We start from the raw sequence: 12,060 nt of genomic DNA, 5'->3' as shown, positions 1-12,060 counted from the left end.
GTGGTTTAAACTTGTGGATGGACTTTTATATTCCTTTATAATAGTAAGAGAATGTTGATCTTTTTGAAAAGAATAGATTTCGAACTTTTCTTTCTAATTGCTGCAGCATTAACCATTATCAAGTCTCACAGAAGAATATCTATAAAAATATATTTCATCGTTGAGATTAATTTGTACAGTGCCAGATCAATTATTACCAGCATTGATCAGTTCTTACACCATGTTTCTTCACTGTGTCTCTAAATTCATTCAGTTTTGCATTAGTCTTGGGCTGGTGCTAGGTTCAGAAAAGAAAACGGGATTTGTTCCCTCTAATCTTAAGAGACTTTGTTTCTAATCTCAACTAATATACTTGAAACTAGAAAAGTTATTTTTAAACTGAATCCAGGAAATAATTGAAAATTAATTTGTGCCATGTATGAATAATTTGACATTTGCTTTTTTGAAAAAAATTGTAATTTTAGTGAAAGTTTACAGAAAATTTAGGCTTTCATTCATTCATTTTGCACGTTCCTCCTTCCTCTTTTCTTCCCCTTGCCCCAGTCTACTTTGCAATGCATCTTTTGTCCTGGATTGTTGTCATATATATAATGGTTAATCATATATTTTTTTAAACAGTTCTTTCCCTCATCTGTTCCAGTGCAGTGTATTATCTATCCATTCTTTTTCTATTCTTGCCTCAAACTCCCATGGAGACACTTGCTTCTGTTAGTTTAAATTTCTGTAGAAAATACTCGAAATATGGGAACAATATTAATGAAATAGTGTCAGTTGCCCTTAACTGACTCAAATGGGACAGCAACAGATGAAGATATTTCCAGAAGAAATTTATAGATTCTAGATATAGAGTAACAAAGATTAGGGAAAATAATAGCAGAGATAAAATGTCTGAGTTCAGTAATATTGATTGTGGTTGTGTACTGTTAGGTTGGAATTGACCCACAGCTGACCCACCAGGGGATTTTCAGAGGCAGTTAATTACACAGGAAGAGACTTCCCATCTTTCTCCTATAGAGCAACTGGTGAAATTGAACCATGTGTTTTTAGGATTGCAGCACAGTTTCTTACCACTAGATGAAGAGAATTTAAAATATTAATAATATTAACTCTTCTTAGTGCTGTGGTTCTTCAGTCACTTATAAAGTCTAGGAACCTCAATATAAATAAAATACAGATCTTCATAACTAGACCAATAAGCAACATTATGGTGAGAAAACATTGGTGTTGTCAGATTTAATTTTTCTTGCCTATGAAGTCAATAACCTTAGAAGTAATAATCAAGACATTAACAAAAAAAGAGAGATGTGTTGCCTTGGGCAGATCTGCTTCTTAGGACCTCTTCTAAATGATAAAGAGCAATAAATCAGTTTAAAGATGAAAATGTGCCTGTTCCAAGTGATGATATTTTCAATAGCGTCATATAGTTGTGAAAGTTGGACAATGAGTAAGGAACACTGAAGAAGACCTGGTGGGTGCCTTTGTACTGCACCATCCATGTGGAATATTTAATATACCGTGAACTGTTGAAAGAATACACACATTTCCCTTGGTAGAAGTAGCACCAGTGTGTGCGGGGTAGTGCGACCATGTAACATGCTTTAGGTATTTTGCAGGAGGGCTCGGTCTCTAATGAAAGATATCATGCTTGAAAAGGTTGAGAGTCAGCAAAAGAGAGGAAGACTGTTAAGGAGATAAATTATCAGAGAAAGCATAGCAGAAATTGTGAGTGTCACTGGATTGGACAATGTTTCCTTGTGATGCACACAAGGTCGCTATGAATTGACATCACCTCAATGGCACAAAACAATGTAACAACAATAAATTGCTAGTTGGATTTTAATTGGGTAAACATTCATAGATGATTGGACACTTTAATGTACAAATATCTTTAGATTATAGCTTTCAGAAGAGATATAGAAATTATTTGTTGAAGATGACTAAAATGATTTCAGTGTAAAGTATAGGGGAGCTCTGATATTCAAATGGCAAGAAGCTGTGCTGCAATCCAAAAGACATGTGGTTCGAGGCCACCAGCTGCTCCATGGGAAAAGGATGGGCAATCACCTCCCATGCGATTAACTGCCTCTGAGAACCTGCCCGAGGGTCAACTATGGGTCAGTTCCAAATCAAAGGTACACAACAACAACAACGACTATAAAATGTATATAATAGTAACATGAATCTTAAAGAACAAATTCGGAAACTGAAAATATAAAGAATAGTTAGACATAAGTAAGAAGTAAATTCATACGAGGCTGAAGAACATTCCCATAAGTTAATACATCCTGTGTGTTTGATAGTAAGAGACAACATGTTAAGGAACATACATAGTTAATTTAAAAGACCACCTTGGACATTAATTTGAACATTTCTATATCTTTTCTATTAAGGAAGTTACAAATTCTCTAGTAGTTTCCATTTCCATCCTAACAGCATGATTTGCTATAGCTTTTAAGTTGTATTATGTTTAAACAGTAAAGGCACAGAATGAGGGTAATCTTTGCTTTAAAAAATGTTCCATGCATGTAAGGAACACATGGACTAAGTGAGGACTCAAAAAAGTACTGGTAGTTCAAGATGTAAAGGAGTTCGGAGTGTGGCAGTTAAAGAATTCACTGTGAGGATTTCAGCCTGGGAGTTTGGTTTTATCCCCGCTGCTTTGCTTAAGAGATTTTCTGTTCTTTTATGTGAACATCTTAGTATTGTTTTTTTCCCACAGTGTCATTCTTTTTACCTTGGCCTTGAGCACAGTGGAAATCAATATATTAGGCACTCTCTGTTCTGTCCTCAACATCGGTAGTTTCCTGTGTGTTGGTCTGAGATTCTGTGGATGTTTCCTAATCTGATAGGCACAATGTGACCCATTTGTCCAATATCACATTTTCTGCCGCAGCAGGAACATTAGTCGAACTACTATGGGAGATAGAATATTGTCTCTTGTTAGCTTTAGGGGATAAGATACATTGGATCAGGTTAGAATATTGTGGGAGTGTTTTTTGTTTGTTTTCTTGGTGCTTTTAAGATTGTATTGATCCAACTTATGAATGCCTTGATGTGAGATGGGACTGTTCTCTCATTCAATTTTTCATTCCCATCTTGTTAGTGACGTCCCTCTTGGTGGTAAGAGAGGAATTATATAAATAACTGGCTGGCTATCAATTCTCTGTAAGGGGCCTATGAAGAACATGGATTGCCCATAGAAAGAAAGAAAGAAAGAATCTTCTGCCAGTCTTAGTTTTCACTTTTAACCTTAAGCTTAGCTCTTGCTGTTAGAATTTCCATTCCCCAATGAATGGCTACACTAAACTCAAGGTATATTTGTCGATCACATAATTTTATAAAGAGGAGGCCTGGAAGCATAGTTCATAGCATGTTGTGCTATTGACCAAAAGACTACACATTTTTGGCAGTTCAAATCCACCCACTGACTCTGAGGGAAAAATAAGTGCATTTCCCTCCCCTTAGGAATCTTAAATGGAGCCAGCATGAGTCAGAACGGACACAATGACAGAAAGTAAGTAAATAAGTGAGTAGATAACTATAAAAGGCAGGAATCATGGAGACAGTACACTTAAAATTTGTTTGCAGGGAAAGAATATTTCTCAGAGAATATACTTACAGCAAAAGCATCATTACATACATAACTTCCAATACTTTTTATTGCAGTCAGCATAAATATTTATCAAATGTATTTATAGTGTCACAGTCACCAGGAATAGAAAACAGGGGTGGCTATCAGGGAAGATGGCTTTCCTGATTTTTTATTTTATAACTAAAAGAGTTTAACATTTAGAAAATACAATGATCAAGTGATTAAAATTATTATAAAGAAATATGTGGGAGCCAACAAAAGATAGTGTGTTAGAAAATGTAAACATAAAAAACAGTGTTGAAATCTAGGGATTTGAGTCAGTGAGACAATGATAGAAATTTTCTGTTAAAGTTCAATAAAGGGAGTATGTATCTCTTATATCAGTGAGGATTATGTGTGAATGTCTTCTGAAAATATGCTACCTAATGTGGACTTCCTTAGATAATTTTTAACTACTTGATCGTATAATTCTTCTGGAGCCACTTTTAACTTACACATCATTTTTTATGTTTAGGTGATTTTGATGTTTGTAAGGAGGAATTACAACATTAAACTTCTTTAAATTTTTATGTATATATTTATTCCTTTTTTTCCAGTCTTTTGTTTAACTACTGAGTTCTCAGTGGATCAAGTATTATATCTGATAAAAGATATAAAGATAAGAGGTAAAGTCATGCCCTCAGAAACTATCATACTTAAAGATACAAAAAACAAAAATGTCTTTCTTATTGTTGTTTGCAATCGACTCAGAACTGACCCATAGCTGACCCTCCAGTGGGTTTTCAGAGGCAGTTAATTTCATGGTGGAGAAGGACCATCTTCTTCCCAAGGAGCAGCTGATGAATTTGGACCACATGCCTTCAGTATTGCAGCATAGCTTCTTACCACTAGGCCACAAGAACACAAAAAAGCAAAGGAAAGCCCATCTGAAAAGATTAGTGATAATTTATAAGAGGAGATGTAATTTGTATAGTATCAACTCTTTTGTCAAAGAAGACATTTTCCATCAGAATTTCCTCTGTCGTTTCTTCACATAGCCCCAGCTGGGATAGGTTGTAGGGCTTTTGTTATTGTGTGTTTTGTTTTTCCCCTTCCAAATTGATTATTTCAGGCAATTGAAATAGTCTATCACTGAGTATAACATTAATTGTATCATTCTAGAATTGAGTAATTATATACAATCTATTGAGTCTTGTTGACATATTATTGGTGTGCACTTGAAGACTTCTTTAGCGGGGTGAATTCTCAGACTTCACAAAAATGAAATAACAAGGACAAAGAGACAGAACTTTAATCAGAATTCTTAAAAAGAGACTAGCACAAAATTTTCCCTTGGGAGAAGATACATTAATTTTTAGTTTTGGCCTCTTTGATAGGTAACTTTTGTGAAACGGAAATAAGCAGAAGGAATGATAATTAAAAATACATTTTGGTTTTAAAAAATTATAATGATTCTTAAAAATATGATGTTCATTTGTCCTGTTGTTGTTGTCATGGATGTGTGCCATCAAGTCGATGCTGACTCACTGTAACCCTATATGATAGAGTAGAAATGTTCCCAGGTTTTCCTGGGCTGTAGCCTTCATAGGAGCAGGCTGTCAGGTCTTTTGCACTGTAGAGACTATCGGTGAATCTAGACTCTGACCTTTCAGCTAGCTGTGGAGCACTTAAACATCTCACCATCACCGAGGATCCTCGTTGACACATTCCTGGGAATTATTTGTTTCTACATCTATATATAATTTCACAGTAGTTAACAACTCAACTCATTGCTGACAAGTAGGAGCAGCACATAACTGACCTGCTGGCAAATTTTTAGAGACTATAAATCATATAGGAAGAAACTGTCATTTTTCTCCTCAGATTATATGATTGCTTTGAAACACACTTTGAAAGCACACTTAGGTCAGCAGACTTCATATACATATGTTATATATAAGGTGCACCTGATTCAGGCCATAGTCTTTCTGATTACAAGCTATGCATTGAGACTTGGACAATGACTAAGGATGAAAATTGACGTCTTTGAGCTATGAACAGATGTCTTTCTTGGAGAGGGTGCAACTGGAGTACTATTTGGAGGCAAGATGAGGAGGCTTTGATTCACATACTTTGGACATATAGTTAAGAGGTGCTATTCCTTAAAGAAGGACATGATGTTGGCAAGGGTGGAAGATCAGTGAAGGAGAGGAAGACTCTCAACCAGATGGATTGACAGGGTGACTGCTGCAATGGGCTCCTGTGTGTCAGGAAGTATGAAGACGGCGCAGGACAGTACTGGGTTCAGATTATTTGTTCATAGGGTCTCTGTGAGTCATACTCGACTTGATGGCACCTAACAACAACAAAATATTTATGTGAGTGTGTATGCTTATGTGTGTGTACATAAACACACACATACACATCTCATACATACAGGAGCGCCATCCACTTCCTAAACAACATGCCATGCTCTGGAAACTCTATGAACTTTGATAAATGTTGCTAGTTACAGAAAGGCTTCAGGCATTTTGTTCATAGAGTTGCTATGAGTCGTGCTCACCTCGACAGCAATCAATAACAACACAACAACACATGTGTATACACACACAATCTGGAGGCAGAAATACTCTAAATAGATATAAAAGTCATATATAAGCTATACCAGAGCAACAAAGACCATCGTGATTTTTGTGGAAAGAAGACAGCGTCAATAGTCAATCCCCTTTTCTTAAACTAGCTGAGCATCACGCTCTTTTTGTATGAATGCTAACTGATTATTAACATTTCTTCTACTTTACTGTTCTTTAATAGAATGTCTACTTAGGATGCTTGGCATTATTCACATGACTAGCTTTCAATAAAAATATTTGAATGAATAGGACATCTGCTCTACAAGTTCCCATAAATGAAGATTTACTTACTGCATGACTAGATTCCTATAGCTATGTTTAGGCAATCAGAAGGAGATGAGGTTGCATATAGAACAACCTGCAACTCTTTCCTCTGGACATGAAAAAGTTTGTTGTGAGTTGTTAATAATCTCCAATAATATCCACAGAGTGAAGCATTCCCTGGTTCTGCAGGATCTCTTTGATTGTTGATACATTTGTGCTTACTGTTTAGTTTTGTGTGTATTGTATATTAAGCCATTCTGTCAGCTCACCTGACTTAAGAGTCTCCTTGTTTTCCCTAGTCCTCCACTTTGTAAGTAGTATGTTTTTCCCCAACAACTAGTTTCCCCTTGAAATATTCAAAACAATTGGAGTCTGAATCTTGGGCAGTATTCTGATGTCTGTGGGGTTTTCACTGGTTAATTGTCAAAATAGGTCACCAGACTTTTAATTCTCATCTGTCTTTAAGTTACACTATAGCCTTCTCACCATGGAGTGACACTGTTGGTATTGAAACACTAGTGGCCCAGCCTTTAGAATCATGGGAACATAGAATCAAAACACTGAAGTAAAGTGGTAGGTGGATGGCAGATTAAAAATAGTGCTCTGAAATTGTGCTTGTCCCAAACACAGGAAAGGATTCTATGAATTTAGGAAAATCCTATCTCTTCTGACTCATATCTTGTAGGCCTGACAGCTTCTGGTATACCGTTGCTGAATGAAAGTTGCTGGTTTTTTTTCTATCTACATTACTGAGTCATTACAATTATGTAATTAATTTGATCGGTTTGGGAAGGATGTGATTGCTTAATTAATTCAAAATTTACGCAGAAATGAGCAATATAAATTACTGCTTTTCACGTAAAGTGATTATTTGAAAATTAATTTTGAGTGGCGATTAAAAGATACAGTTCTTACTTGTTTGTTGGACAAACTATCGAGGGGGAAAATGGATACTTTCTTCATCATTACTAACTTGAATAATATTAGACAATTCTGTCTAGTGGGATATGCCACAGTCTTCAAGGACATATTGATGTCATGCTGAATTGTATGTGTTATGCTGATGACCAGCGTCATTGAACCTGAAACTCTGCCATCTCTCTTTTGTGTGATTGCTCTTGTTATTTTAAAGGTGGCAGCAGTAAGGAGAGGAATTTGGCAGAACATCTAAAATCAGAACACTCACAGCTCAGCAGTTCATTCCAGACATCAAGGTCAGATCAGATGCCAAATAATCTGACAAATTTGGAATGAGCAGCAGGACAGCTACCTAGAGAACATCAGAAGTTCACAATGTCACTGCAGCAGCATAAAAATAGGATGGCTGATGGCAAAGACGTCACTTTGAGGATTAAGGTGCATCTGACCCAAGTAATGGGATATTCAATCACTGCATGTGCCTGGTGAAAGTGAGCAATGATGAAAAAAGGTTGAGTAAAAATAAATTCCTTTGAATTATGATGTTGGTTAATAATATGGAATTGGCAATGGAGTACCAGAATAAGCACGGTAGTGTTGAGAAAAGTCCAACTAGAATGCTTTCTTTAAGTATTTGTCTTGAGAATTTTGGACATTAGGAGGGACCAGCTATAAGGAGGGACCAGTTATTAGTAGGGACCAGACCACGAAAGAAGGATAAAATGTTTGGTTATCTAAGAGGTTCAGAAGGAAAAAAACACAAGGTTACATATTGGAATAAACCGACCCAGTGGCTACAATAATAGACTCAAACATACCAATGATTGCTAGCTTGATGCAGGGCAGAGAAGGGTTTTTGATCAGTTGTATGTAAATCATTTTGAATCAAAACCTGGTCAACAGCACCTATCAACCTCAATAGTAGTTCTTTTCATCTGATTGATATTATTTGCAAAGACAAGATACTATTCGTCTTTCCTTTCCAAAAGGCTGAGTAGGTACATAATCTGTCAAGAAAAGTGGATTTTTTCATAGTCCTTGAATCATTAATGTTGCCATATGTAATGGAAATCACTTTACTTATGTAATATCAAGAAGCTGAGGGTCAAAGAGTAGATTTTTAGGTAGATATATTGAAAGAATTGGCAGAACCTCATACTCCCTGCTGATATGCAATTTCTAACAAAGATGTTAAGAATTAACCTGAAAGTCAAATAAGTATGAAAATATCCATTTCATGTTTATTAAACTTAAACAAACAAAAAAAGAAGATACTAGGGTTTTAAGAGGTACAAATTAGACATTTAGTATTGATGCTCATAGATGAAATATACATATGAAAATATAATTTAGGATGGTTAAATTCCAAATTTCTTTGCCTTTTAACAAGGAAATACTGGGAGTTAATCGATTAAATACCTTGCTATAAAATTAGAGATTAATTATATCTCAACTATTAGTTTCATACCTTCTTTACTCCTTATTAAAATTCCTTTAAAATATTTTACATATTTCCAATTTTTCATGTAAATGTAATAAACTCAAAATCATAAGAAGACTCCTTGGAAGACAGATTTAAAATTATTTTAATCTCTTACATGCTAACTTTACTGCTTTCATATAAATCTTGACAATTAAGAAATAATTTGAGGTAATCTGTGCAGCGCTGTTTAAAGATGGTGGCGGAGGAACCTCCGCTGCAGAAGGAGGAGCCGCTGGGCAGCTACTCCGAAGGTGTTAACTGTCTGGCTTAAGATGAAGCCATCATGGCTCAGCAGGACTGAATTCAGCAAGAGATTGTTGTGCAGAACCCTCTGGTCTTGAAGTGGCTGGAGCTCTCAGTCCTGTACAAGGAGTATGCTGAGGATGAAAATATCTATCAACCGAAGATCCAAGGACCTCCACAAAAAGTACTCCTAGATCCAGAAGACCAGGCCTGATGGGAACTGCTTCTATAGAGCATTTGGATTCTCCCACTTGGAGGCACTGCTGGATGTCAGTTGCAGTGGTTCAAGGCTGTGTCTGCCAAGAGCAAAGAGGCCTTGGTGGCCCAAGGCTTCACTGAGTTCACAATTGAGGACTTCCACAACACCTTCATCGACCTGATTGAGCAGGTGGAGAAGCAGACTTTGGTCGCTGACCTGCTGGCTTGCTTCAATGACCAGAGCACCTCTGACTACCTGGTGGTCTACCTGCGGCTGCTCACGTCTGGCTACCTGCAGCGCGAGAGAGCAAGTTCTTCCAGCATTTCATCGAGGTTGTGGGTGGGCAGACTGTCAAGGAGTTCTGCCAGCAGGAGGTGGAGCCCATGTGCAAAGAGAGTGGCCACATCCACATCATCGCCCTGCTCCAGGCCCTCAGTGTTTCCATCGAGGTGGAGGACATGGGCCTCTCGGCGAGGGCGGCACCACTAACCGGCACGTCTTCCCTTTGGGCTCCGAGCCCAAGGTCTACCTTCTCTACTGGCCTGGTCACTATGACATCCTCTACGAATAGGGCCAGCCGGTCGCTGCTGCCCGCTGCCCTCCCTGCTGCCAGGCGCCAGACATGTACAGAGGGTTTTTTTTTGTGGTTGTAAATGGTCGTATTTCACTCCTCCCCCTTTTTTTTTTGTCACCTTCCATGTTTTATTAAAGGGGATGCTGGTGTGGAAAAAAAAAAATAGAACTTGAAAATACTGCAGTGACATTACCAAGAGCATTGATGATATAAACTTAGGTATTTTAATCAGTGTTTATTGAAGCATAAGGCATAAAGCTCACCACTTAAAGATTATAGAGATAATGCAAATAAAGATAACTGAGCTCTGGTTTTGCTGTTTGGTTCTCCTGGGAATACACGGCCTTGAGTTCAACAAATGAGAAATATACTGGTACTGTTATCTTTTCTTTTCTTTTCCATTATTAAAAGGTTAATGAAATTCTTCCTGAATCTATGAAGGAAAATTCAGTTTGTTTTTTTTTGCCAAGGTCTGGAAATTTTCCCGGGGTGCAAACTGACCTGAGTGATACAAGCCACTTTAAAAATCGATACTATCACAAGAGCACTGGTTGAATGAATTTTCAAAACATATTTCCTCTTACATGTGTCCCTTCTCAAGAAAAGTTGTAAAATTGGCCAAGGTAAAGGAGAAAGATAGTAATTATCAGCACAATGAAAATGTAAATCTTTGACCATTTAATGGTTAAATAATATGATATTTTTATTAGTCTATCATGAGGTATACAAGCAAAATAATTATACGTTCACATTAATATATTTTATGAAATTATTTGTGAAAACAAGAAAAGATAGTTGTAAATTAATATAGCAACAATGCAGCAAAATGTATTTATGCTTTATAATATTCTTCCAGTATATGTTAATAATTAATTAGATTTGCAGGTGCGATAAAAAAGAAATAATTATGGCTTCTTGTCGTTGTTGTTGTTGTTATGTGCAGTCATGTTGCCTGCTACTCTTTGAAACACTACAGCCCTAAACCCTGTTCTATCCTATGTCAATCTTACTGTCTCTGACACACCTACCCCTATATCCCCAGTCACTGAATCCATCTCATCGAGGGTCTTCCTCTCCTGCTCTGTCTCTCTACCCTCTAAAGCATGATGTTCTTCTCAAAGGACTGATCCTTCCTTGCAACATGTGCAAAGTATGTCAGACAAAGCTTCAGAATTCTTGCCTCCAAGGAGAAGCCTGGTCTCACCCTCTCTAGAACTAACCTGTTCATTCTTATAGCAGTTCATGGTATATTCATTACTCTTCTCCAGCACCACAGCTGAAAGGTATCCATTCTCCTTCTATCAGTGGCTTCATACATATTGTATTTCCATGTGTCCTACAGTGTGGGATCATTCAAATCATTATCTTTTAAGAGGTTCTATCGTCCTAGATTTCTATGGTTAGTGCAGTCAGAGCTGTACAATTGTGAAAGCCCTCTTTCCTTGAGAGGGAATAGATGGAATTCACAAATTGCCCTTTTGATAATTATTACTATATTTACTTAGCAGATATACGACTTATATTAATCTTAAAATAAAGCAATTATTAGTCTCATGAGATAATAATGTCAGACAAACATCAATATTAGCTCTGTGACTTGCTGTTGAAAAAATGGGTTTAGAGTGGGTCCAGTGTGTTTCCTAGGTAGGGGACAACTAGTACACACACATGCTTTTCTGAGAGATAAACAAAGCGCTGTACCTCTGTGTTTTGACAATTTAATATCTTGTCCCTGAAGAATCCAATCATCCATTTTCTAATCTAATCTTGTGTTTGTGGAAATTGCTGTTTTCGTGTTCTTGTTGAACTAACTTCCAGCTGATGTGAATTGATAAATTCACAAACATTCTGGGTTCTTAATAACTTATACTTTAATATGTGAGTGATTATTATGATGTTGTTGTTATGTGCCATTGAATCGCTTGCGACTCATAGTGACCCTTTGAACAACAACCCTAAACTCTTCTCTGTCCTGTGCCAAATGCACCGTCTTCGACGCACCCATCCCCATCCCCATAACCCAGTCACTGAATCACTCCACCTCATAGGGGGTCTTCCTCTCCTGTGCTGTCCCTCCACCCGACCAAGCATGATGTTCCTCTCCAAGGACCGGTCCTTCCTTACAGCATGTCCAAAGTATGTTAGACGGAGCTTCACAATCCTTGCCTCAAAGGA

The 12,060-nt window shown here is 37.2% G+C and overlaps 1 protein-coding gene and 1 pseudogene across 1 annotated transcript in view; both read left to right on the top strand.

Annotated features, from left to right (window-relative positions):
* Positions 1 to 12,060, top strand: part of LRP1B (low density lipoprotein receptor-related protein 1B) — a 2,414,068-nt gene that overhangs the window by 237,431 nt on the left and 2,164,577 nt on the right. The window lies entirely within an intron of this gene.
* LOC102866524 lies at positions 9,051 to 9,882 on the top strand (annotated as a pseudogene).

The sequence above is a fragment of the Elephantulus edwardii genome, unplaced genomic scaffold, assembly GCF_000299155.1.
Source record: "Elephantulus edwardii isolate Elephantulus edwardi_28Jun2011 unplaced genomic scaffold, EleEdw1.0 scaffold00010, whole genome shotgun sequence".
In the NCBI taxonomy this organism is placed as follows: domain Eukaryota; kingdom Metazoa; phylum Chordata; class Mammalia; order Macroscelidea; family Macroscelididae; genus Elephantulus; species Elephantulus edwardii.
Note: the sequence above shows the minus strand (reverse complement) of the source record. Positions and strands in the feature narration are given on the sequence as shown.